The following is a 27,304-nucleotide window of genomic DNA, read 5'->3' on the forward strand; positions in this document are numbered from 1 at the left end:
CCAGCCCACTCAGGAACATTCAGTGTTGTCTTGGTAAGCAACTCCGGTGTATATTTGGCCATGTGTTTTAGTTATTGTCCTGCTGAAAGGTGAATTTGTCTCCCAGTGTCTGTTGGAAAGCAAACGGAATCAGGTTTTCGTTTAGGAGTTTGCCTATGCTTAGCTCTATTCCATTTATTTCCATCCTACAAAACTCCCTAGACCTTGTCGATGATAAGCATACCCGTAACATGATGCAGCCACCAGCGTTCTTGAGAATTTGAAGAGTGGTTCTCAGCGATGTGTTGTGTTGAATTCAAATGTAATGCTTTGTATTCAGGACATAAAATTAATTTCTTTGACACATTTTAGTGCCTTAATTGCAAACAGGCTGCATGCTTTGGAATATGTTTATTCTGTACAGGCTTCCTTCTTTTCACTCTGTTAATTAGGTTAGTATTGTTGAGTAACTACAGTGTTGTTGATCTATCCTCAGTTTTCTACAATTACAGTCATTAAACTCTGAAACTGTTCTAAAGTCACCATTTGTCTCATGGTGAAATCCCTGAGCGGTTTCCTTCCTTTTTGGCATCTGAGTTAGGAAGGACGCCTGTTCTTTGTAGAGACTGGGTGTAGTGACTGGTTGTAGTGACTGGTTTTATGTGTTGTTGGAGGTGTGTCTTATTCAGTCAAACTGCCGCCCTCATCAATCTGCCCCTAATGGGCGGGCCGGCCAAGGGCACGTGCACAGATGGGGCTCTACCTGTGCTGAGCACATGCCACAGGCCTAGCTGATTATTGAGTTGGAGCTGTCTATGTGTGAAGATAATGTGTTTTCAGGGCCGGCTCTATGTCTTTTCGGGGCCCTAAGCGAGATTTGATTGGGCACCTTGCGGGTAAAACATTTTTGTGGTCTCCCCCTCTTGATGGCGGAGAGAGAAATTTACATTTTGCAATGGGGCACAGAGAAACATTTTTAAGTTTTACAGCTAATTTACTGCGACTGCACCACCATGCGGTGGAGAGACATGTTTTCAGTTATAAAGCAAATTTCCTGCAATTCTACACATTTTGCCTTAGCTTACAAAAATTAATGAGGGCTCCCCGAGGGTCAGGGCCCCTGGGCACATGCCCTGCGTAACCGGTAGGTATCAGGCCATGATTACTACAAGTTTAGATAGCTGGCTCGACTACTTTACCAATCTAAAAATTGTTAGCTGACATGGCTAATTGAGTGACTGTCAGTGACTGACATGACAAGGGAACCCAATTTCGAACTAACACCTTGTGTATTCTACTATTCTAACTCTCAACAGTAAGTGGAGACCCCGACTGAGATCTTAAAAATATACATACATTGTTTTTTTCCATTCTTATGCCCAGTGCCGGCTCTGTGTGTCTTGAGTATAATTTAAAATGTTGAGACAAGAAGAAGGGGAGACGTGTGGCTAAGATATGGTGGGTCTCTCTCCATTCCAGAATGCATGCTCTCAGCTCTCCAGAATGCACTCAACGGTCTCCCGTCAATTCTTGTGCATTCATTTTTCATTGTGTGAATTGTTTGCCCTTTGATTGTTTATTTTTATCACTGCCCCATTATTGTCACCAGTAGGCCTAGTAAATGTATTGTTAATCTCCATCATTTGGTTACATTAATTTCTGTTAATGTATTAATGACAGAGTTCACAATCTGCTACACTTGTGAGAATCAAGTTTTGGTTTATTTCCTGACCATCCATCATTTACGAGTTTTGTAAATTTTTGCATTGTCTTTTGTTTGGAGTGCTCCATGTGAGCAACGGGCATGTGTCTGGTTTCTCTGTCCTGATAACGTTGAGGAAGCACACACCTGAGCATGCATAGAAATTGGCCTACTTGGTCTGCTGTGTGCAAATGCAGGAAAGTGCCCATTTGGGGATGTCTGATTTCTGATTGTCTTAACTCACCACTATTAAGCTAAGCTTTTCAGTTTTTCTTCACCGCACACAGTAAGTTAACAAAGTTAATTTTTTCAACATCCATTGCAAATGATAATATGTCCTCACAATATCTGAAAAAATATTTTTCCAAAATCTCCCAGGCCTCGATAATAACCAAGCCTCAGAATGAAAGAACAACATATCATGATCTGATGATCCCATATATCCAATAGAAACGCCATAAAAACAGCTGTCTGTCCCAACCTCACTGGCGTGGGAAACGTTGAGACAATTTAGACATGGATTGTGTATGTGTGCCATTCAGAGGGTGAAAGGGCAAGACAAAAGATTGAATTGTGGGGTATGGTAGTAGGTGCCAGGCGCACCGGTTTGAGTGTGTCAAGAACTTTGCTGGGTTTTCACAACAGTTTCCCGTGTGTATCAAGAATGGTCTACCACCCAAAGGACATCCAGTTAACTTGACACAACTGTGGGAAGCATTGGAGTCGAAATGGTCCAGCATCCCTGTGGAACGCTTTCGACAACTTATAGAGTCCATGCCCCGAAGAATTGCGGCTGTTCTGAGGGCTAAAGGAGGTGCAACTTAATATTAGGAAGGTGTTCTTAATGTTTTGTACACTCAATGTATGTTTTATGTTTTGGGGGGTCAGTTTCAATTCACCTCAGAATAATTTCTTACAGTGTGGCTATGTGGTTGAGTGGGTAAAATGTTTATGAAATGTACCATCGTACTGCCACTCCTGTTTCTGATCTGTCAAAATAAAACATAAATAATTAAAGGTGGTATTCTACCAAAAAATATTCTCCATAGAGCCTCATCAATCAACATTTAGGCTATAAACCATTTGTATTTTGATTGTATGAGAAACAGTTTTTGTGTTTTTATGCTTTCTTTTACATGCGATGAAACTCCAAGAAGGGCTTTCACAAAGCTTTCTTAAAAACGCTTATGGTGTTTCAGAGTACTGCATTTCTGTTTTAAAACACATTCTGTGTGTAATCCCACTTACATTGGGTTTACATTCAAACACCCTCCCAAGATCTCAGTTTAGAGTCCCTACTTTTCATGATTTCAATACACAATCATGGTGTTTTAAGACTTTCTATTTTTACAGTGTATAACGGATGGCTACAGTATTTTTTACAATATTTTATTTTGACTGGAATTGTGTTGGGTCATTGTTAATAATAAGTGCAGCATTTATTGCAGTTCAAAAAAGTTTTTGCTAAATACTTAACTCATGCTACTTTCCCCTCTTAATTTAAAATAATAATTTCTCAAAGAGTGACCTTTTTTTTTGTTTGAGAACTTGCCCCCCAAAAGGTCTGTGCACAGCCTTGACTATTGACATCACTTCCTTCATTGCCAAAGCTTTGATTATTTCTAACTGGAACCAATCAAGGGTAGTCCTTCCTTTTCTGGAACAAATCTGAGATGGTCTTCCAGATAATACAACAGTCTACCCCACAAGCAATTTTCCATTAGCATTGAACTAGCTAGCTCACAAAAAACGGAGGACACGCCACTGGTGAGTTCAGTTAGATTAAACGTTTGCTATATTGCGTGGTTGTTTATAATGGAAGACACGTTTCCCAAAAACGATCTTCAACGTTCTTGAACAGACTTTCGACAGGTCTACATTTGCTTGGCTTGATGGGTGTGGTGGGGTGTGGCTTGAAGCAATTAGTGACGTATTTAAAGGGAAGCAGCCATTCCGAAAGCATTCCCCAACCCCTCCCCGGTTTTCAACTGGTCATAAAGAGCAGCACCGTTTCCGTTAAGTTGAACGTTGCACCCCGATTTTTCGTAGCCTACTGAACGCAGCACTGGTCCACAATGACATGATCGCTGCCGTTACACTAAAAAAACAGTACCTATAGGCGGACGAACAGCAAGGGTAAGGACTATTTTGTTATTGTACTGATGGTAACGGTCAATGTTGTTTACATAGGGCAAATTTCGTAACATTATCTGTGACTCTTTTTGGGTTTTACTGTAAATTAGCCTACACATTGTTGCCGGTAAGCGATATAGATAAACATTTAAACTTTCGCCTGTCTATAGCCCATGTAACCTGAGCCTCCTGCACTAGCTGGTAATGCTACTGAAGAGTGTTAATATTGAGTTAGGCAAACACCACATGTTTCAATTAGTTTTATGACCACACATCGTCTAGGCTTTATTCTTTTGTTTAAAGGCAAGAAATATGAAAAGTGGTGGGGATTTCTCAAGTTTGGATAATTATATCACCTATTCCCGCATCTCCTAACCCTCTTCTCAAAAAGAAAATAGGAGAAAAGTAGTTGTGAAATGTCTTCACAGGCCATATGAATACCTGGTTAACTGTATGAGTGCCTATTTATTATGCGAGGCAGATAATTCACACCATAGATTATTAGCCTTATACTGTATAGCCTATGACTAACTCCTTGAGTTTGTCAATATCCTGTCTAGAGGGAATGTTATTTTTAAAAATGTATATCTTATATTATAGACTATCGTATAATAGTGTAACGACAATTATTGACAATAACCTTGAACCCCCCAAAAAGTATTGTCATAATCGGGTTTCGGTAGGTTGTTGGGCCATTAACCGAAAGGTACACTGGTTCGAATCCCCGAGTCGGCAAGGTGGAAAAGTCTGCCTTTCTGCCCTTGAGCCAGGCAGTCAACCCCCAACAGCAACTGTTCCCGGGCACTGATGACGTCGATTAAGGCAGCCCCCCGCACCTCTCTGATTTAGAGGGTATGGTTAAATGCAGAAGGCACATTTAGATTGAATGGATTCCGTTGTGCAACTGACTAGGTACGCCTTTTCCTTTCTTGTGGCGGGGTGTGGCTTGAAGCAATGAGTGATGTATTTAAAAGGCAATGCCCATTCTGACAGTGTTCCACAACCCAACCCCTCACCATTTTTCAACTAGTCGTTCAGAACAGCACTATTTCCGTTTTAATTGAATGTTGCATTCTGATTTTTTTGTACTGAACGCAGCCTGGATCCACAAGAACACAGCTGCCCTAAAAAACACCCATCGACATCCACTATAGAACCAAGGCTGTCGGACGGACATCACTAGGGACAAGCCCTGTACACATTGTGACTTATTTCATTACACCGTACATCATCTTCATACAATCTTCTGCTACGGAGAGCATAAGATTGACATTTTAGTAATTTAGCAGACACTCTTATCCAGAGCAACACACAGTAGTGAGTGCATACATTTTCGTTATTGTTTGTACTGGTCCCCCGTGGGAATCGAACCCATAACCCTAGCATTGCAAGTGCCATGATCTACCAACTGAGTCACATGGGACTAAGCCTCACAATGCAGAACATGATGGAGGAGAGCCTCTCGTCAGTGATCGCATTTGGTGTGGGAGATTGCAAAATTAAACCTTTTCATTTAAAACCTGTTGCGACTCTAGGGGCAGTATATTCATTTTTGGAGAAAAAAAACGTTCCCATTTTAAACAGGATATTTTGTCAGGACAAGATGCTAGAATATGCATATAATTGACAGCTTTGGATAGAAAACACTCTAACGTTTCCAAAACTGTAAAGATATTGTCTGTGAGTATAACAGAACTGATGTTGCAGGCGAAAGCCTGAGAAAAATCCAATCCAGAAGTGCCCCAGGTTTTGAAAGCGCTGCGTTCCAATGAGTCCCAATTCAGCTGTGAATGTGCCATCAACGAGCTTACGCTTTCTACGTATTCCCCAAGGTGTCTACAGCATTGTGACGTAGTTTTACGCATTTCTGTTGAAGAATAGCCGTAGGCGGCCACAAGTTTTGCAAACTTATTACAAATAAAAAACAAAGTAAGCTTATTTACATAAGTATTCAGACCCTTTGCTATGAGACTTTAAATTGTGCTCAGGTGCATGCTGTTTCCATTGATCATCCTTGAGATGTTTCTACAACTTGATTTGAGTCCACCTGTGGTAAATTGAATTGATTGGACATGATTTGGAAAGGCACACATCTGTCTATATAAGGTCCCACAGTTGACAGTGCTTGTCAGAACAAAAACCAAGCCATGAGGTTGAAGGAATTATCCGTAGAGCTCTGTGAGAGAATTGTGTCGAGGCACAGATCTGGGGAAGAGTACCACAAAAATGCAGCATTGAAGGTCCCCAAGAACACAGTGGTCCATCATTCTTAAATGGAAGAAGTTTGGAACCACAAGCCTTGGTCAGGGTAATGATCAATAACCTGATGGTCACTCTGAGAGAGCTCCAGAGTTCCTCTGTGGAGATGGGAGAACCTTCCAGATGGACAACCATCTCTGTAGCACTCCATCAATCAGGCCTTTATGGTAGAGTGGTCAGACAGAAGCCACTCCTCAGTAAAAGGCATATGACAGTCTGCTTGGAGTTTGCTAAAAGGCACCTAAAGGACTCAGACCATAAGAAACATGATTCTCTGGTCTGATGAAACCAAGATTGAACTATTTGGTTTGAATGACAAGCCTCACATCTGGAGGAAACCTGGCATCATCCCTATGGTGAAGCATGGTGTTGGCAGCATCATGATTTGGGGATGTTTTTCAGTGGCAGGGACTGGGAGACTAGTCAGGATTGAAGGAAAGATGAACAGAGCCAAGTACAGAGAGATCCCTGATGAAAACCTGCTCCAGAGAGTTCAGGACCTCAGACTGGGGGCGAAGGTTCACCTTCCAACAGGACAACGACCCTAAGCACACAGCCAAGACAATGCAGGAGTGGCTTCGGGACAAGTCTCTGAAAGTCCTTGAGTGGCCCAGCCAGAGCCCGGACTTGAACCCGATCCAACATCTATGGAGAGACCTGAATATAGCTGTGCAGAGACGCTCTCCATCCAACCTAACAGAGCTTGAGAGGATCTGTGGAGAGGACTGGGAGAAACTCCCCAAATACAGGTGTACCAAGCTTGAAGCGTCATATCCAAAAAGTCTCAAGGCTGTAATTGCTGCCAAAGGTGCTTCAAGAAAGTACTGAGTAAAGGGTCTGAATACTTATGTAAATGTGATATTTCAGTTTTAAATTTTTATGAAATGTGTAACATTTCTAAAAGCCTATTTTTGCTTTGGCATTGTGGGATATTGTGTGTAGATTGATGATTTTTTTTCATAAGCTATTTAGAATAAGGCTATAACGTATCAAAATGTGGAAAAAGTCAAGGGGTCTGAATACTTTCCGAATGCACTGTAATTTGCTTTACAGCCAAAGTGTATTATTTAACATTACTATTAATTTAGTGTTCACTTATAGGAATGGGTAATTGTTTACACATGGCTACTTATTCGATAAAGCCATCACCGAAAACCTCATTTTCATCTTGTTCTGTGGTTTGGTAATTCCTGTTCTTTTGACGGACTCTAGCTGCAATAAAGACAACTCAAAGTTTGTAAAAAATTATATGTATGCGGCATCCGTTTCTCAACAGAGCCTTCAACTGAAACATTGCGATACGACTCCGTTGCGACGGTCCCCCTTGAAATTAATGACATCCGGCGCCATGCAACGGACTGCTCAGATATAATGTGAATTAGGCATAAGGCACATTTTGTTATTGTATTATGATTGATTGTAAAGGTCCATGTTGTTTACATAGCGCATATTTCGTTAGAATGTGTAGTTGCATGCACACAATAATACGATTGTTGTGAATAGTCAGATTCATTTGATAGTTTGATTTTAATGTTTACATCCGTTGCAAGAACAGCAATTGACCTAATAATCCTGTTTACATGGACACATCTGAAATAGGCTACTTGATGGGGAAATCAAAATAAACGTTCTACCACAGAGACCGTGTTATTTTAAGAAATATAAAGATTTTACTGTCTATAGCCCATGTAACCTGAGCCTTCTGCACTCTGGTACTGCTACTAAAGAGTGCTGATATTGAGTTTAGCATATACCACATAACTCAATTAGTTGACTGCTCACACTTAGCCTATATTTTGTTAAAAGGGTAGAAATATGAAAGTGGTGGGGATTACTCTAGTGGATAATGATATCACCTATTCCCCATTTCCTACCCCTCTGCTTCTCCACCCCATGGCTTCACAGAGTATATGATCAACTGGTTAGCAGAATGAGTGTCTATTTTTGCGAGGCAGAGAATTCACACCATAGATTAGCCTTATACTGTATAGCCTAATACTAACACCTTTGAGTTTGTCAATATCCTGTCCAGAGGGGATGGTTTATGGTTGTTTTTTGGGAAAGACCATTCATAGTATGTGTTTTGAAGTTGAACAAGGATAACAGTCTGCTTTAAGATCAGAAAATAGGCTCAGCAGTTTGCATTATGCAGTTGAATAATATTTACCAGTTGTAGCTTATAATATATTTCCGGTTTCCATTGTACAAGTTATTGTTAAAAGATTTGTCCTACGTAAGTCTGACGTTATTGCATTATTGTTAACATTTAAGACCTATTGTTACAAGTTCACTCCACTATTCTCTCAAAGGGACCCTAGAGACTAATATTTTCTACAGTGTTTTTCCCTGGTCCTAATGAATAACTAATGAACCGATATTGAACAGGATGTGTTATCCTGGGGACTGACTGGGGACTGGGTGTGATCTAGCGCTGACACAATTGTCGTATTATAGTGTAACCCAGCATCCATGGACAATAACTGAAAAAATAAATGAACGTCAAATCATCTTAATACATTGATTTTAAGAGAAAGGGAGATTCAACGTTATATTCAAGTAGCTATAGTTTACCCAATAGCAGTTTTACATATTTTTTTTTACATGAAATGGGTAAACTTGGTAGTCCTTTTACTCCTTAACTTGGTGGTCCTTTTACTCATGAACTCTTCAAAGAAACAATGAGCAAACACATAATAACATGATTATTGTGGATTGTCAGATTAATATAATTCATATAATAAAAATCAGGCTACCTGATGGGACTTTCGATGAATGCAGAACATCGGCAATCAAAATAAAAATTCTACCACAGTGACCATGTTATTTTTGCGAAACCTTTTTGATTCTGAGTTGGGACATATAAGGTTTGTATGTGAAAACTATTTCTAAGATGCATGCTTTCAGTTTTTCCGAAATCACTTCACTCATAAAAGGGAGGCTTTGCCAACGGTGCTGGCATATGTGTAGATCAAATACACAGCTGGAATGCCAATTAAGCTGTTTACATGTCCGAATAATTTGAAAGATTGCTTAGAAAACTAGATGTTTTAATCGGCTTACGCTTACTTCAATTTTAACCATATGCCAATTAAGATAAGCAAGGTAAGGTGTTAACATGACTATTTCAATACTGGGCCTACTGCTACAATCGGTTTAACATCTAATTATTATTCTGCATGTAAACATACTCAATATTGTGAAGTACAATTAGAGATGTTAGTAGTACTGTATAGTCTCCACAGTGAAATACTCAGAATCTGTCTGTGACTTTCAGACAAAGTTGTATGCTGACCAACCCTGGTTAAAGATGATTGTTTTTTACTGGCATGGTGGTCTATTTAAAACAGTGCAGCTGTTTTTAATTGAACCTTTATTTTAAAACAGAGTCATGCTGAGACCAAGGTCTCTGTTTCAGAGCAGTCTTGTAATTACAAAAATATTGAAGGAATCTCCAGAGTAAGCCATCCCTTAGACCAGGCCTGGTCTGGATGCTCTAAATCCCACTACAGATAAATTCATATTTTGGCTTATAGAAACATCTATAACAGAAATATCACATTTTTGGGCTTGAAAGTGCTAAAATTTTAGTGTTATTTGATGTACGAAAATATTTTGCTGTAGCACTCGAGACATGTTTTGATAGAGTTGTTTAGTGCTAAAGACTACATACACATTAATGGGATGCTGGCCCATGTTGACGACAATGTTTCCAACAGTTGTGTCAATTTGGCTGGATATCCTTTGGGTGGTGGACACTTCTTGATACACAAGGGAAACTGTTGAGCATGAAAAACACAGCAGCGTTGCAGTTCTTGACACAAACCGGTGCACCTGGCACCTACTACCATACCCCGTTCAAAGGCATTTAAATATTGTGTCTTGGCCATTAACCCTCTGAATGGCACACATACACAATTAATGTCTCAATTGTATCAAGGCTTTATAAATCCTTCTTTAACCTGTCTCCTACCCTTCATCTACACTGATTGAAGTGGATTTAACAAGTGGCATCAATAAGGGATCATAGCTTTCTCTTGGATTCACCTGGTCAGTCTGTGTCATGGATAATATTTTGTACACTTAAGTGTATATGTCAACAATCCTTCCTCCAAAGGACCCTTCTATGGATTACATTTCGTGAAAATCTCCAATATCATGATTTTTCTTTGTCCTGATTTCAAATTGAAACATTCAAGAACAAAATGAAAATTACTGTCAAACAATGACCATCTAGTTTGCTAATCTTCTTTCTAGAATATGATACATCTGTTAATTCTTCAGCTGATTCCTTATACATGCTATTAGGGCTGGGCGATATGGCCAAAATATTATATCACAGTATTTTCCCAAAAAATTACAGTATGACGATATTTTATGTTTTTTAATAATAAAAGTTGTACATTTGCTTTATGAGCAGTGCGTGACCCTAGGGTAGCAACACATACATTCTAAGTGATTTCAATGGGTCTTTCTCCATTCTGATTGTTTTATACTGTTCAATTCAACTTCAACCCCAAAAAAGTCATACTTTTCATTAATTTCCACACTGCCACATAGGGCTGCACAATATGGGCAAGCAATCTGGGCCTTGTTTTTAACCAAATGTTGCAATTTGACTTACAATTTAGAGGAAAACACATGGGTTCACTGTTGGAATCATGGAAATAGAATGTTTATTCTAATATTTTTTTTCCACATTTTGTTACATTACAGACTATTCTAAAATGGATTAAGTAAAAAACAATCCTCAGCAATCTATACACAATAACCCATAATGACAAAGTGAAAACAGATTTTTAGAAAAACAGTCACCTCATTGTCCTCTTGCTCAGTTGTGCACTGGGGCCTCCCACTCCTCTTTCTATTCTGGTTAGACCCAGTTTACGCTGTTCTGTGAAGGGAGTAGTACACAGCGTTGTATGAGATCTTCAGTTTATTGGCAATGTCTCGCACCGTCATTTCTCAGAACAAGAATAGACTGACGAGTATCAGAAGATTTTTTTTTGTTTCTGGCCATTTTGAGCCTGTAATCGAACCCACAGGTGCTGATGCTCCAGATACTCAACTAGTCTAAAAAAGGACAGTTTTATTGCTTCTTTAAGCAGAACAACAGTTTTCAGCTGTGCTAACATAAATGCAAAAGGAATTTCTAATGATCAATTAGCCTTTTAAAATGAGAAACTTGGATTAGCTAACACAACGTGTCATTGGAACAGGAGTGATGGTTGCTGATAATGGGACTCTGTACACATATGTAGATATTCCATAAAAATCAGCCGTTTCCAGCTATAATAATAATTTCCAACATTAACAATGTCTACACTGTATATCGGATCAATTTGGTGTTATTTTAATGGACAAAAAATTTGCTTTTCTTTCGAAAACAAGGCCATTTCTAAGTGACCCCAAACTTTTGAATGGTTGTATGTGTAAATTAAATTAAAATATAGGACAAAACACACATCACGACAAGAGAGACAACACAAGACCACATAAAGATAGAGCTAAGACAACAACATAGCAAGGCAGCAACACATGACAACACAACATGGCAGCAGTACAACATGGTACAAGCATTATTGGGCACAGATAACAGCACAAATGTCAAGAAGGTAGAGATAACAATACATAATGCAAAGCAGCCACAACTGTTAGTAAGAGTGTCCATGGCTGAGTCTTTGAATGAAAAGATTGAGATAAAACTGTCCAGTTTGAGTTTTTGTTGTAGCTCATTCCAGTCGCAAGCTGCATCGAACTGAAAAGATGAGCTAACCAGGGATGTGTGTGTTTGGGGACCTTTAACAGAATGTGACTGGCAGAACAGGTGTATGTGGAGGATGAGGGCTGCAGTAAATATCTCAGATAGGGGGAGTGAGGTCTAAGAGGGTTTTATGAGTAAGCATCAACCAGTGGGTCTTGCAACGTGTATACAGAGGAATATTGATTGCAGTGATGTGTCCTAGAAGGAGTGTTGGTGGAAAATCTGATGGCTGAATTGTAAATAACATGTAGCCGCTCGAGAGCACCCTCACCATTTACATATAGATTATGTCTCCGTAATCTAGCATGGGTAGGATGGTCATCTGAGTTAGGGTTATTTTGGCAGCTGGGGTGAAAGAGGAGCGATTACAATAGAGGAATCCAAGTCTAGATTTAACTTTAGCCTGCAGCTTTAATATGTGCTGAGAGAAGGACAATGTACCATCTAGCCATACTCACAAGTACTTGTATGAGGTGACTATCTCAAGCTCTAAATCCTCAGAGGTATTAATCACATCTGTGGGGAGAGGGGCATTCTTCTTACCAAACCACATGACCTTTGTTTTGGAGGTGTTCAGAACAAGATAAAGGGTAGAGAAAGCTTGTTGGACACTAAGAAAGTTTTGTTGTAGAGAGTTTAACACAAAATCTGGGGAGGAGCCAGCTGAGTATAAGACTATCATCTGCATATAAATGGATGAGAGAGCTTCATACTGCCTGAGCTATGCTGTTGATGTAAATTGAGAAGAGCGTGGGGCCTAGGATTGAGCCTTGGGGTACTCCCTTTGCCAACAGGCAGTGGCTGAGACAGCAGATGTTCTGACTTTATACAATGCACTCTTTGATAGAAATAGTTAGCAAACCAGGCCAAAGACCCCTCAGAGACACCAATACTCCTTAGCTGGCCCACAAGAATGGAATGGTCTACCATATCAGAAGCTTTGGCCAAGTCAATAAAAATAGCAGCACAACATTGATTAGCATCAAGGGCAATGGTAACGTCATTGAGGACCTTTAAGGTTGCAGTGACACATCCATAACCTGAGCGGAAACCAGATTACATACCAGAGAGAATAACATAGACATCAAGAAAGCCAGTCGGTTGATTATTGACACGTTTTTCCAACACTTTTGATAAACAGGGCCAAATAGAAGGCCTATAACAGTTAGGATCAGCTTAATCATCCACTTTAAATAAAGGACGAACTGTGGCTGCCTTCCAAGAAATGGGAACCTCCCCAGAAAGGAGAGACAGGTTAAAAGGTTGAAGATAGGCTTGGAGATGACAGGGGCAGCAACCTTAAAGAAGAAAGGTACATCTGATGCAGATGTTTTTTGGGGGTTCAAGTTTCAGGAGCTCCTTTAGTACATCGGACTCAGTGACCACCTGCAGGGAGAAACTTTGTTGTGGGCAGGGGAAAAAGTGGTAGGAGCGCCGGGGCTAGTCGCATTAGAAGGGTTTGGAGATAAGGAAATGTTGGACGGGCAAGGAGGCATGGCTGAGTCAAATAGGAATCCTGACTTAATGAAGTGGTGATTAAAGTGCTCAGCCATGTGCTTCTCGTCAGTAACAACCACATCATCAACATTAAGGGACATGGGCAGCTGTGCGGAGGAGGGTTTATTCTCCAGGTCTTTAACCGCTTTCCAGTACTTCTTGGGGTTAGGCCCACAAAGAGAGAACTGCTCCTTAAAGTAAGGTCCCCAAGAAAACAGTGGCCGCCATCATTTTGAGATTAGAAAACCTTCCAGAAGGACAACCATTCTGCAGCACTCCACCAATCAGGGCTTTATGGTAGAGTGGCCAGACGGATGCCACTCCTCAGTGAAAGGCACATGACAGGCCGCTTGGAGTTTGCCAAAAAGCACCTAAAGGACTCTCAGACCATGAAAAACAAGATTCTCTGCTGTGCCAAGCTTGTAGCATCATACTTAATTAAGGATCGGCGTCCCGTCACAGGACGGTTGTAAATCATTCAGCGCGTTATGTCAAGATCGCAGATTTTAGAGTAACAACAAATGTCTGTACATAGAAGTGTCTTAAATCGTCTGAAAGCGTACATTCTTGGTAATATAACTGCACTGTCCAATTTACAGTACCTATTACCGCGGGAATAAAAATGCCATGCTATTGTTTGAGGAGAGCTCCTAACAACAAAACAGTTTTTTCACCGCAATAGGTTTGATAAATTCACCTCTGAAGGTGAAATGTGTACTTACATTCTGAAATCTTGCTCTGATTTATCATCCAAAGGGTCCTAGAGATAACATGAAGTGTTGTTTTGTTAGATAAACTCATTTTTCATATTCTAAAAAGGTCCATATAGCATGCACGATTGATTTTGTATTTCCACTCGTTCAATTTGCAAATAAATGAATCTGAAAATCTCACCATAAACATTGTTTCTAAGATTCAAATCATGTTCATATCTATTCCTTTGAGATACTAGAAGGTAACAGGACTTCACTTATTCATTAGGGGTATAGTATATCCTATAGAACACCATATTTGGTCAGAGAGCGATGCCTTCATGGCACGCCGATGACACTGGCGGCCATCACTTGAATGACTGTATCTTTGTCAAACAAAGCTAGCTAGATAGCCAATGCGCTGGGCTTCCCTGGAGAATCCGGAAACCATGTATAAGTCATAACATGTAGCTTCTAACCTTTATTTTGGACATTATGAGGATATTCAGTTATGAAGTCATGAAAACTGGTTGTTTTGCAAACGTTGAACATATAATATAGCTACTAATAGTTGGAAAGTATACAGATTTGACAATATTCTTGCAGAAAAATGGAATATGAATGCGAATGTTTCCTTCACGATTTGCCCTAATGTACCTGGGGACTTCAAGTTATCCATCTGAAACTTTGCACATACACTGCTGCCATCTTGTGGACACTATCGGAATTACAACCATAGTGATGGCTATGATTGTATCCGGCGCTGACAGAGATGGCCGCCTCGCTTCGCGTTCTTAGGCAACTATGCAGTATTTTTTTTTTAATGTATTATTTCTTACACTGTTACCCCAGGAAATCTTAAGTCTTATTACATACAGCCGGGTGGGACTTTTGGACATAAGAGCAACGTCAACTTACCAACATTACGACCAGGAATACGACTTTCCCGAATTGGATCCTCTGTTTTGGTCCACCACCCAGGACAATGGATCGGATCCCAGAAGGCGACACAAAACAATGGCGCCGCAGAAAGGGGCAGACGGAGCTGTCACGTTCTGACCTTAGTTCCTTTGTGACGTCTTTGTTTTAGTATGGTCAGGGTGTGAGTTGGGTGGGCAGTCTATGTTCTTTTTTCTATGATTTGGTATTTCTGTGTTTGGCCTGGTATGGTTCTCAATCAGAGGCAGCCGTCAATCATTGTCCCTGTTTACACCCTTGAGTTGTGTGTGATTATTTTCTGTTAAGTGTGTTTTGCACCTGACGGAGCTGTTTCGGTTGTGCTTCTTGTTTCTTTGTTTGATAGTGTTCAGTTTAAATAAATAACATGAACAAGTACAACGCTACGCTTTGGTCCTCACCTTCTTCCACCGACGACCGTTACAGAATCACCCACCCCCAAAGGACCAAGCAGCGTGGTAAGGAGCAGCGCTATCTGGAGGAGGTGACAACATGGGATGAGATAGAAAGGTGGTCGGTCGACCCAGGGAGAGTGCCGGAGCCCGCCTAGGATTCTCTGGAACAGTGCGAGGAGGAATACCCGGAGAATGGAGTTGGCACGTCGGTCAAGGAAGCCCGAGAGGCAGCCCCAAAAATGTATTGGGGGGCGGCACACGGGGAGTGTGGCTAAGTCAGGTAGGAGACCTGAGCCAACTCCCCTTGCTTACCGTGGAGAGAGGTGGACCGGGCAGGCACCATGTTATGCCGTGAGGCGCACGGTGTCCCCGGTGCGCAGGCATAGCACGGTGCGTTACATCGCAGCGCCTTGTATAGGCCGGGCTAGAGTGGGCATCGAGCCAGGTGTCGCCCGTCTGTCCTGAGCTGCCAGGGTCGCCCGCCAGTCAGGAGCTGCCAGAGTCGCCCGCCAGTCAGGAGCTGCCAGAGTCGCCCGCCAGTCAGGAGCTGCCAGAGTCGCCCGCCAGTCAGGAGCTGCCAGAGTCGCCCGCCAGTCAGGAGCTGCCAGAGTCGCCCGCCAGTCAGGAGCTGCCGGAGTTGCCCGCCAGTCAGGAGCTGCCGGAGCCGCCCTCCAGTCAGGAGCTGCCAGAGTCGCCCGCCAGTCAGGAGCTGCCAGAGTCGCCCGCCAGTCAGGAGCTGCCAGAGTCGCCCGCCAGTCAGGAGCTGCCAGAGCCGCCCGCCAGTCAGGAGCTGCCAGAACCGCCCGCCAGTAAGGAGCTGCCAGAGCCGCCCGCCAGTCAGGAGCTGCCGGAATCGCCCACCCAGACCCTCCCCTATAGGTTCAGGTTTTGCGGACTCCGCACCTTTGGGGGTGGGGGGGGGTACTGTCACGTTCTGACCTTAGTTCCTTTGTGATGTCTTTGTTTTAGTATGGACAGGGCGTGAGTTGGGTGGGCAGTCTATGTTATTTTTTCTATTATTTGGTATTTCTGTGTTTGGCCTGGTATGGTTCTCAATCAGAGGCAGCCGTCAATCGTTGTCCCTGATTGAGAACCATACTTAGGCAGCCTGTTTTCACCCTTGTGTTATGGGTTATGAGTTATGGGTGATTATTTTGTTTTTGCACGTAATATTTCACCTTATTTCAGTTTCTGTGACAATACAAGTGTAGATAATCATTGTACCATGTAAACTGCTGCAACAACCCAAAATAGAGTATTTTATTTTTAGCTGTTTAAAGCTAGTATAAAAAACTAAATGTAAAAGATTTTAATAAACTGAACTTAAAAACAGGATGCATAGAAATAGTGCACATAGAACACATCTACCACTTCATAGACTTTACTGTGAAGATCTGTAACTCACCTTTCTATGTGCATTTGGTCTGTCACCCAAAAGTTACATATTGCAGCTTTAAGCTGAAACTATGGACTTTATATAGTAAATTGCACATTATATGTTTGGATTATTTGTGTCTGAAGGAATACTTTGGGATTTTGGCAATGGATCCCTTTATCTTCTTCCCCAGAGTCAAATGAACTCATGGATACCATTTTTCTCTGCATCCAGTATGAAGGAAGTTCATTTTGCGAGCCAATGCTAACTAGCGTTAGCGCAATGATTAGAAGTCTAGGAGGGAGAGGGAGAGGGAGGGAGAGAGAGAGACCCCAATCCACGAAAGTGGAGACAAATTTGACCCCAATAACTACAGTGGAATATGCGTCAACAGTAACCTTGGGAAAATCCTCTGCATTATCATTAACAGCAGACTCGTACATTTCCTCAATGAAAACAATGTACTGAGCAAATGTCAAATTGGCTTTTTACCAAATTACCGTACAACAGACCATGTATTCACCCTGCACACCCTAATTGACAACCAAACAAACCAAAACAAAGGCAAAGTCTTCTCATGCTTTGTTGATTTCAAAAAAGCCTTCGACTCAATTTGGCATGAGGGTCTGCTATACAAACTGATGGAAAGTGGTGTTGGTGGTAAAACATACAACATTATAAAATCCATGTACACAAACAACAAGTGTGCAGTTAAAATTGGCAAAAAACACACACATTTCTTCACACAGGGTCGTGGGGTTAGACAGGGATGCAGCTTAAGCCCCACCCTCTTCAACATATATATCAACGAATTGGCGCGGAATCCGAAGTCAAATGTCTGCTGTTTGCTGATGATCTGGTGCTTCTGTCACCAACCAAGGAGGGCCTACAGCAACACCTAGATCGTATGCACAGATTCTGTCAGACCTGGGCCCTGACAGTAAATCTCAGTAAGACCAAAATAATGGTGTTCCAAAAAAGGTCCAGTCACCAGGACCACAAATACAAATTCCATTTAGACACTGTTGCCCTAGAGCACACAAAAAACTATACATACCTTGGCCTAAACATCAGCGCCACAGGTAACTTCCACAAAGCTGTGAACGATCTGAGAGACAAGGCAAGAAGGGCATTCTATGCCATCAAAAGGAACATAAATTTCAACATACCAATTAGGATTTGGCTAAAAAGACTTGAATCAGTCATAGAGCCCATTGCCCTTTATGGTTGTGAGGTCTGGGGTCCGCTCACCAACCAAGACTTCACAAAATGGGACAAACACCAAATTGAGACTCTGCACGCAGAATTCTGCAAAAATATCCTCTGTGTACAACGTAGAACACCAAATAATGCATGCAGAGCAGAATTAGGCCGATACCCACTAATTATCAAAATCCAGAAAAGAGCCGTTAAATTCCATAACCACCTAAAAGGAAGCGATTCCCAAACCTTCCACAACAAAGCCATCACCTACAGAGAGATGAACCTGGAGAAGAGTCCCCTAAGCAAGCTGGTCCTGGGTCTCTGTTCACAAACACAAACATACCCTACAGAGCCCCAGGACAGCAGCACAATTAGACCCAACCAAATCATGAGAAAACAAAAAGGTAATTACTTGACAGATTGGAAAGAATTAACAAAAAAACAGAATACCTGACCACTGTGACTGACCCAAAATGAAGGAAAGCTTTGACTATGTACAGACTCAGTGAGCATAGCCTTGCTATTGAGAAAGGCCGCCGTAGGCAGACATGGCTCTCAAGAGAAGACAGGCTATGTGCTCACTGCCCACAAAATGAGGTGGAAACTGAGCTGCACTTCCTAACCTCCTGCCCAATGTATGACCATATTAGAGAGACATATTTCCCTCAGATTACACAGATCCACAAAGAATTTGAAAACAAATCCAACTTTGATAAATTCCCATAAAGATCTACTGGGTGAAATTCCACAGTGTGCCATCACAGCAGCAAGATTTGTGAATTGTTGCCACGAGAAAAGGGCAACCAGTGAAGAACACACACCTTTGTAAATACAACCCATATTTATGCTTATTTATTTTATCTTGTGTCCTTTACCATTTGTACATTGTTAAAACACTGTATATATATAATATGACATTTGTAATGTCTTTATTGTTTTGAAACTTCTGTATGTGTAATGTTTACTGTTAATTTTTATTGTTTATTTCACTTTATATATTCACTTTATATATTATCTACTTCACTTGCTTTGGCAATGTTAACACATGTTTCCCATGCCAATAAAGCCCTTGAATTGAATTGAATTGAATTGAATTGCGAGAGAGAGAAAAACTGGGCCAAAGAGGCACAACTTTGGGATTTCTAACTGCTCAAAGTAGGCCCCCCACTCCCACTGGAGCCTAAGGGGCCATAAACTTGCACTTCACACCTCTGTTGCCAGGCCAGGTTGCTAGGGTTGTCTTATTCAACTGTGGGGTCAGCCAATCACAGCCAGTCATCTGGGGTCACAGATACCCAATTCCTGCCACTTTCTCTCAGTCTTCAGCAAGCAGTGGCAGAGTGAGGAGCTCTCTTATAAACCTCTGCCCTGCACACCAACAGCTGGGACACACCCAACTGACCTTTTTCCAGTGCCCTGGACTCTGACAACACACGCTAGTGTTAGTGTGTGCGTCCATGATATAGTAAGTGGACTTTGCTGGGTGTGGGTGTATTTAAAACTGCTTGTTTATGTTTAGGCCAGCCAGTAGGTCTTCGGGGGTGTAGTCATTATGGGAATCGTTTACCGTTTAAGAACCAAATGGAAGCAAACAAAGCCAAACGAGTTTCTATTGGACAAATTCAGGTAGGTCCATCCCCGTTTCATTCTGCTTGCTTCCGCTTAAGAAACATTTTGCAACAGAATTGGCAGAATGAATACACCCCAGGCCTGATCATATAGGCCTCAAGATGGCTGCTGTGTTGTGATGGCTGCCCCATGGCCTTTTGTTTTTTACATAGCATAGTCACATAGCATACTAGCCCTAAGCTATCTGCTATTGTATATTGCCATTCTGTGTGCCGTCTTAGTCCTTTGGTCAATGGTAGCTCTTTTTCCTGGTAGCCATCTCTGTTAGCCTTGCTAATTGTAGCTTCCCTGTATGCCTTGTACTGTACCTAGTTTACAAGCCCCTGGCCTAACGTGCTAGCCCACTGCTATATAGTTTATATTGAGTGTTATGTTTAAAATAGAGGACTCATCTTTATATCTGTACCCTTATAGCATTTGTGACAGCATGGGCAGCACCAATGAGGCTACAACCCATAGGAATCCCAACCCAGTTGACTTCTTTGACAATTTTAAAATGGTGGACGCCCTCAATGGCGCTGCTTATGCTAAAATGGCCTTTTGGTCACTAGAGGCCTATATCTTTCTCTATGCCTATTCTGCATGCATACTCTCTATCTTCTGTCCATTACAGATACCACCAGCACTACCACTATTACCAGGCCCTCTTGCTATGTTGGTGTGTGTGTGTGAAATAAAATGTTTTCTGTGCATCCGTCTCCTACTGGTATTGGCACACCATCTAACAGAGGCGCTGGGGCGATTGTACCTACAGTTGAAGTGGGAGGTTTACATACACTTAGGTGGGAGTCATTAAAACTCGTTTTTCAACCACTCCATAAATTTCTTGTTAACCTCTCTTGGGTAGGGGGCAGTATTTTCACATCCGGATGAAAAGCTTGCCCAAAGTAAACTGCCTGTTACTCAGGCCCAGAGGCAAGGATATGCGTATAATTGGTAGATTTGGATAGAAAACACTCTAAAGTTTCCAGTGTCTGTGAGTATAACATAACTGATATGGCAGGCGAATCCCCGAGGACAAACCATCTAAAAAATATAAAAAAATTCAGCCTGCCACTGTTTTCAATGCCTGTCACTTTTATTATAAGGCGAAATCCTCCCAGATTGCAGTTCCTAGGGATTCCACTAGATGTCAGTCTTTAGAAAGAGTTTCATGCTGGTCTTTGGAAAAATGAGCCAGAAATTGTTCCATAAACAATGCATTCGGAAAGTATTTAGACCCCTTGACATTTTCCCCATTTTGTTATGTTGCAGCCTTATTATAAAATGTATTGAATATATTTTTTCTCATCAATCTACACACTACCTGATAATGACAAAGCAAAACATTTTTTTTAAAGAAATGCTTGCATAAGTATTCAGACCCTTTGCTATGAGACTCGAAATTGAGCTCAGGTGCATGCTGTTTCCATTCATCATCCTTGAGATGTCCCTACAACTTGATTGGAGTCCACCTGTGGTATATATAATTGATTGGACATGATTTGGAAAGGCACACACCTGTCTATATAAGGTCCCACAGTTGACAGTGCATGGCAGAGCAAAAACCAAGTAACATTGTCCATAGAGCTCAGAGACAGGATTGTGTCGAGGCACAGATCTGGTGAAGGTTTCCAAAACGATTCTGCAGCATTGAAGGTCCCTGAGAAAACAGTGGCCTCCATCATTCTTAAAACAAATTTGTTTGGAACCACCAAGACTCTAGAGCTGGCCGCCTGGCCAAACTGAGCAATCAGGGGAGAAGGGCCTTGGTCAGGGAGGTGACCAAGAACCTGATGGTCACTGAGAGAGCTCCAGAGTTCCTCTGTGGAGATGGGAGAATCTTCTCGAAGGACAACCATCTCCACCAATAAGGCCTTTATGGTAGAGTGCCCAGACGGAAGCAACTCGTCAGTAAAAGGCACATGACAGCACTCTTGGTGTTTGCCAAAAGTCACCTAAAGGATTATCAGTCTATGAGAAACAAGATTCCCTGGTCTGATGAAGCCAAGATTAAACACTTTGGCCTGAATGCCAAGCATCACATCTGGAGGAAACTTGGCACCATCCCTATCGTGAAGCATGGTGTTGGCAACATCATGCTGTGGGGATGTTTTTCAGTGGCAGGGACTGGGTACTCAGAGCACTCAGGACGTCAGTCTGGGGCGAAGGTTCACCTTCGAACAGGACAACCCTAAGCACACAGCCAAGACAACGCAGGAGTGGAAGGAAAAAGAGGACTACAGGAAAAAGAGGACAGAGCACGCTACGGGGCTGTAGTGGAGCAGGTTGAGAGCTTCAAGTTCCTTGGTGTCCACATCACCAACAAACTAACATGATCCAAGCACACCAAGACAGTCGTGAAGAGGGTATGACAAAACCTATTCCCCCTCATGAGACTGGAAAGATTTGGCATGGGTCCTCATATCCTCAAAAGGTTCTACAGATGCACCATCGAGAGCATCTTGACTGATTTCATCACTGCCTGGTATGGCAACTGCTCAGCCTCCAAGCGCAAGGCACTACAGAGGGTAGTGCGTACGGCCCAGTTCATTACTGGGACAAAGTTTCCTACCGTCCAGGACCTCTATAACGGTGGTGTCAGAGGAAGGCCTTAAATATTTTCAAAGACTCCAGCCACCCTAGTCATAGACAGTTCTCTCTGTTACCGCACGGCAAGCGGTACCGGAGTGCCAAGCCTAGGTCCAGGAGGCTTCTAAACAGCTTCTACCCCCAAGCCACTCCTGAACATCTAATCAAATGGCTACCCAGACTATTTGCATTGCCCCCCTTTACACCATTGCTGCTTTCTGTTATCATCTATGCATAGTTACTTTAATAACTCTACCTACATGTACATATTACTTCAATTACCTCGACTAACCGGTACCGGTACCCCCCTGTATATAGTCTCGCTATTGTTATTTTACTGCTGCTCTTTAATTACTTGTTACTTTTATTTCTCTCTGTTTTTAAACTGCATTGTTGGTTAGGGGCTCACATTTCACTAAGGTCTACCTGTTGTATTTGGCGCATGTGACAAATAAAATTTGATTTGATAAAAAAAAATATATATATATATATACAGTGCCTTGCAAAAGTATTCGGCCCCCTTGAACTTTGCGACATTTTGCCACATTTCAGGCTTCAAACATAAAGATATAAAACTGTATTTTTTTGTGAAGAATCAACAACAAGTGGGACACAATCATGAAGTGGAACGACATTTATTGGATATTTCAAACCTTTTTAACAAATAAAAAACTGAAAAATTGGGCGTGCAAAATTATTTAGCCCCTTTACTTTCAGTGCAGCAAACTCTCTCCAGAAGTTCAGTGAGGATCTCTGAATGATCCAATGTTGACCTAAATGACTAATGATGATAAATACAATCCACCTGTGTGTAATCAAGTCTCCGTATAAATGCACCTGCACTGTGATAGTCTCAGAGGTCCGTTAAAAGCGCAGAGAGCATCATGAAGAACAAGGAACACACCAGGCAGGTCCGAGATACTGTTGTGAAGAAGTTTAAAGCCGGATTTGGATACAAAAAGATTTCTCAAGCTTTAAACATCCCAAGGAGCACTGTGCAAGCGATAATATTGAAATGGAAGGAGTATCAGACCACTGCAAATCTACCAAGACCTGGCCGTCCCTCTAAACTTTCAGCTCATACAAGGAGAAGACTGATCAGAGATGCAGCCAAGAGGCCCATGATCACTCTGGATGAACTGCAGAGATCTACAGCTGAGGTGGGAGACTGTCCATAGGACAACAATCAGTCGTATATTGCACAAATCTGGCCTTTATGGAAGAGTGGCAGGAAGAAAGCCATTTCTTAAAGATATCCATAAAAAGTGTTGTTTAAAGTTTGCCACAAGCCACCTGGGAGACACACCAAACATGTGGAAGAAGGTGCTCTGGTCAGATGAAACCAAAATTGAACTTTTTGGCAACAATGCAAAATGTTATGTTTGGCATAAAAGTAACACAGCTCATCACCCTGAACACACCATCCCCACTGTCAAACATGGTGGTGGCAGCATCATGGTTTGGGCCTGCTTTTCTTCAGCAGGGACAGGGAAGATGGTTAAAATTGATGGGAAGATGGATGGAGCCAAATACAGGACCATTCTGGAAGAAAACCTGATGGAGTCTGCAAAAGACCTGAGACTGGGACGGAGATTTGTCTTCCAACAAGACAATGATCCAAAACATAATGCAAAATCTACAATGGAATGGTTCAAAAATAAACATATCCAGGTGTTAGAATGGCCAAGTCAAAGTCCAGACCTGAATCCAATCACGAATCTGTGGAAAGAACTGAAAACTGCTGTTCACAAATGCTCTCCATCCAACCTCACTGAGCTCGAGCTGTTTTGCAAGGAGGATTGGGAAAAAATTTCAGTCACTCGATGTGCAAAACTGATAGAGACATACCCCAAGCGACTTACAGCTGTAATCGCAGTAAAAGGTGGCGCTACAAACTATTAACTTAAGGGGGCTGAATAATTTTGCACGCCCAATTTTTCAGTTTTTGATTTGTTAAAAAAGCTTGAAATATCCAATAAATGTCGTTCCACTTCATGATTGTGTCCCACTTGTTGTTGATTCTTCACAAAAAATACAGTTTTATATCTTTATGTTTGAAGCCTGAAATGAGGCAAAAGGTCGCAAAGTTCAAGGGGGCCGAATACTTTCGCAAGGCACTGTATATATGTCAAATGCCAGCCAAGCATCGATGATCATGTCACCAGAATAAGACCCTCAATGTTTATTGGAAAGGAGCATCTAGCTCATCACCTAGCACTTTCACCACCTTGTTAAGTTTATCATAACTTTTTTCATCTTTAGCCTTATGAGACTTCTCGGGGTGGGAGGACCACACGTCATCACATGACTCTAAGTTTACTTCGATATGATGGTTATTATATCAATATTTGCACATTAAAAGCATTTCTCGCATAATTAATTTTACCCAGACAAAAAGATATTACCTTGTCTGGCTATTTTGTTTTGTCAACAATCTGTAAAGTTTAACAAAAATTTACTGTTTCCATCAGACATGTCATTACATTTTTTTAAATCCGGAATGTACTTTACTCGCATAAAACGATTGGATGGAAACCTGGATAGTAAAGCAAATGTATTCTGTTATGAGGATTTATTTATCCTGTCTTTTGTTAAGATTATAGCTATCTTAATTTCAGTTAACTGCTCCTGCTTAGGTCAGGCTCCTTTTAATGTTAGGTTCTAACTTCTTCCTTCTAGCCAGCTAGTTATAGCTAATGTTAGCTAGCTATCTGGCTAACAGTAGCTAGAGCCCTTGAACTAGCTAGCTAGCTAGCCACCTGACTGAAATATCAATTTTTTGGTTTGTTTGAGGGATGTCTGTTGACAAGGCAGGAGTCGATGGACATTTTGCCAGCTTTAGCCTGGGCTGAGGTAGTTTGTTTCACGTCTCGGCCTGTGCCGTGGGCAGTTTTCTGTTGGTGAATGAATGCGCTGCTAACAATGCAAATCTGGGGGTATCAGGCAAACATTTGTATTTGTATTTACTATGGATCTCCATTACTCTTCCTGTGGTCCAGCAAAATTAAGGCAGTTTATAACATTACAATACATTCACCGATTTCACAACAGACTGTGTGCCCTCAGGCCCCTACTCTACCACTACCACATATCTACAGTACTAAACCCAGGTGTATGTGTAGTGCGTATCTTATCATATATTTGTGTGTGTGTGTGTGTCTGTGCCAATGTTTGTGTTGCTTCACAGTTCCCGCTGTTCCATAAGGTGTTTTTTATGTGTTTAAAAAAAATCTAATTTTACTGCTTGCGTCAGTTACATGATATGGAATAGAGTTCCATGTAGTCATGGCTCTATGTAGTACTGTGTGCCTTCCATAGTCTGTTTTGGACTTGGGGACTGTGAAGAGACCTCTTGTGGCATGTCTTGTGGGGTATGCATGGGTGTCCGAGCTGTGTGCCAGTCGTTTAGACAGACAGCTCGGTGCATTCAACATGTCAATATCTCTCATAAATAAAAGTAGTGATGAAGTCAATCTCTCCTCCACTTTCAGCCAGGAGAGATTGACATGCATATTATTAATATTAGATCTCTGTGTACATCCAAGGGCCAGCCGTGCTGCCCTGTTCTGAGCCAATTGCAATTTTCCTAAGTCCTTTTTTGTGGCACTTGACCACATGACTGAACAGTAGTCAAGGTGCAACAAACTAGGGCCTGTAGGACCTGCCTTGTTGATAGTGTTGTTAAGAAGGCAGAGCATCACTTTATTAAAGACAGACTTCTCCCCATCTTAGCTACTACTGCATCAATATGTTTTGACCATGACAGTTTACAATCTAGTGTTACTCCAAGCAGTTTAGTCATCTCAACTTGCTCAATTTCCACATAATTTTTTACAATATTTAGTTGAGGTTTAGGGTTTAGTGAGTGTATTGTTCCAAATACAATACTTTTAATTTTTGAAATATTTAGGGCTAACTTATTCCTTGCCACACACTCAAACTAACTGCAGCTCTGCGTGTTGCAGTCATTTCAGTTGCTGTAGTATAACAAGCATAACGTAATCATGATTCCATTCGTTTGCAGAGGCAGGCGTAATTAGAACTCAGATCAATAATATTAGCGTTCTGACCATTGATAAACGCTCGGGAATGCAATAATATGTGGGTAAACGATAATAAACTAAATAAAAAGGCGAGTAAATGAAATTTCTCAAATAAAAAGGGGCATAAATGGCATTTACCCTTCCACTAAGTCCCTGGCTGCAACTACCAAACACTTGCTCTGTCTAATTTGTAGACGAATTGTATCAACTTTATTAAATTGTACCTATTTTCAATTACACAAATGAACACCCATCAAAATAAAGTTATTTCTTCTCTTTCTTGTGATGTACAGTAAGTGTCGAGACGGTGTGTTAAATCTTAGACTAAGCTTTGGCGTTCTTATGGATTCAACTTTAAGCCAATGTATTCCATGAAACCCATTTCAGCCATTACCGGGGTGTGTTTGACAGATCATTACTTAAACATTTCTGAGGTCGTAATGTTACCGGGAAAAAAACGACAGTCACAAACAAAAGTATGAAAGAGTCGCAGGAGTAAAATCATAGTAATCAATCCAGCAAGATTTAACCGACAAGTGGATTTGGCACCCCTAAACACAGGAAAAGACAGATCCTCAGGTGGGCAAGGCATGCATGTTGCTTTTATCATGCCTCAGTTTATTGATACATCACACCAGTTTATTGAGTGTGGTTGTTGTACAGTCAAATATTTAACGTTATCAAACTAGTCTGGAAGCTGGCCATATTTGTAACGAGTGCGCTGAGAGTCGGGAAGCAAGTACAGGGAGTGAGTGTTTGAAAAAATAAACAAAACACTACACGCCAAACTCAAACAACGCACCGACATGAAACAGAGTCAATAACACCTGAGAAAAGAACCAAGCGGAGTGACAGATACAGGGAAGATAATCAAGGAGGTGATGGAGTCCAGTTGTGTCATAAGGCGCTGGTGCACATGACGATGGTGACAGGTGTGCGGGATAATCAGCAGCCTGATGACCTAGAGGCTGGAGAGGGAGTATACGTGACAATATTGAAAGTATAGGTCAGAATCCTCAAGGAAAGTGACAAGGGGATTTAAATGGAGGCTTAAAGGCAAAATCCTTAATTTGTTGGGGAATAAAATCTGCCCTGCTACTTGGTTTGC

At 41.5% G+C, this 27,304-nt stretch overlaps 1 protein-coding gene across 5 annotated transcripts in view; it reads left to right on the forward strand.

Annotated features, from left to right (window-relative positions):
• Positions 1–3,659: 3,659 nt before the first annotated feature.
• Positions 3,660–27,304, forward strand: part of LOC112251171 (volume-regulated anion channel subunit LRRC8C-like) — a 41,729-nt gene continuing 18,084 nt past the window's right edge. For 3 of the 5 annotated variants that reach the window (XM_024421972.2, XM_024421971.2, XM_024421975.2), the window contains exon 1: positions 3,660–3,817. The gene's annotated coding sequence lies outside the window, so the exon portion shown is untranslated. Of the gene's footprint in view, positions 3,818–19,092; positions 19,419–27,304 lie in introns of those variants that run through there. The other 2 variants (XM_024421974.2, XM_024421973.2) reach the window with 1 other exon arrangement.

This window comes from Oncorhynchus tshawytscha, linkage group LG05 (assembly GCF_018296145.1).
Source record: "Oncorhynchus tshawytscha isolate Ot180627B linkage group LG05, Otsh_v2.0, whole genome shotgun sequence".
In the NCBI taxonomy this organism is placed as follows: domain Eukaryota; kingdom Metazoa; phylum Chordata; class Actinopteri; order Salmoniformes; family Salmonidae; genus Oncorhynchus; species Oncorhynchus tshawytscha.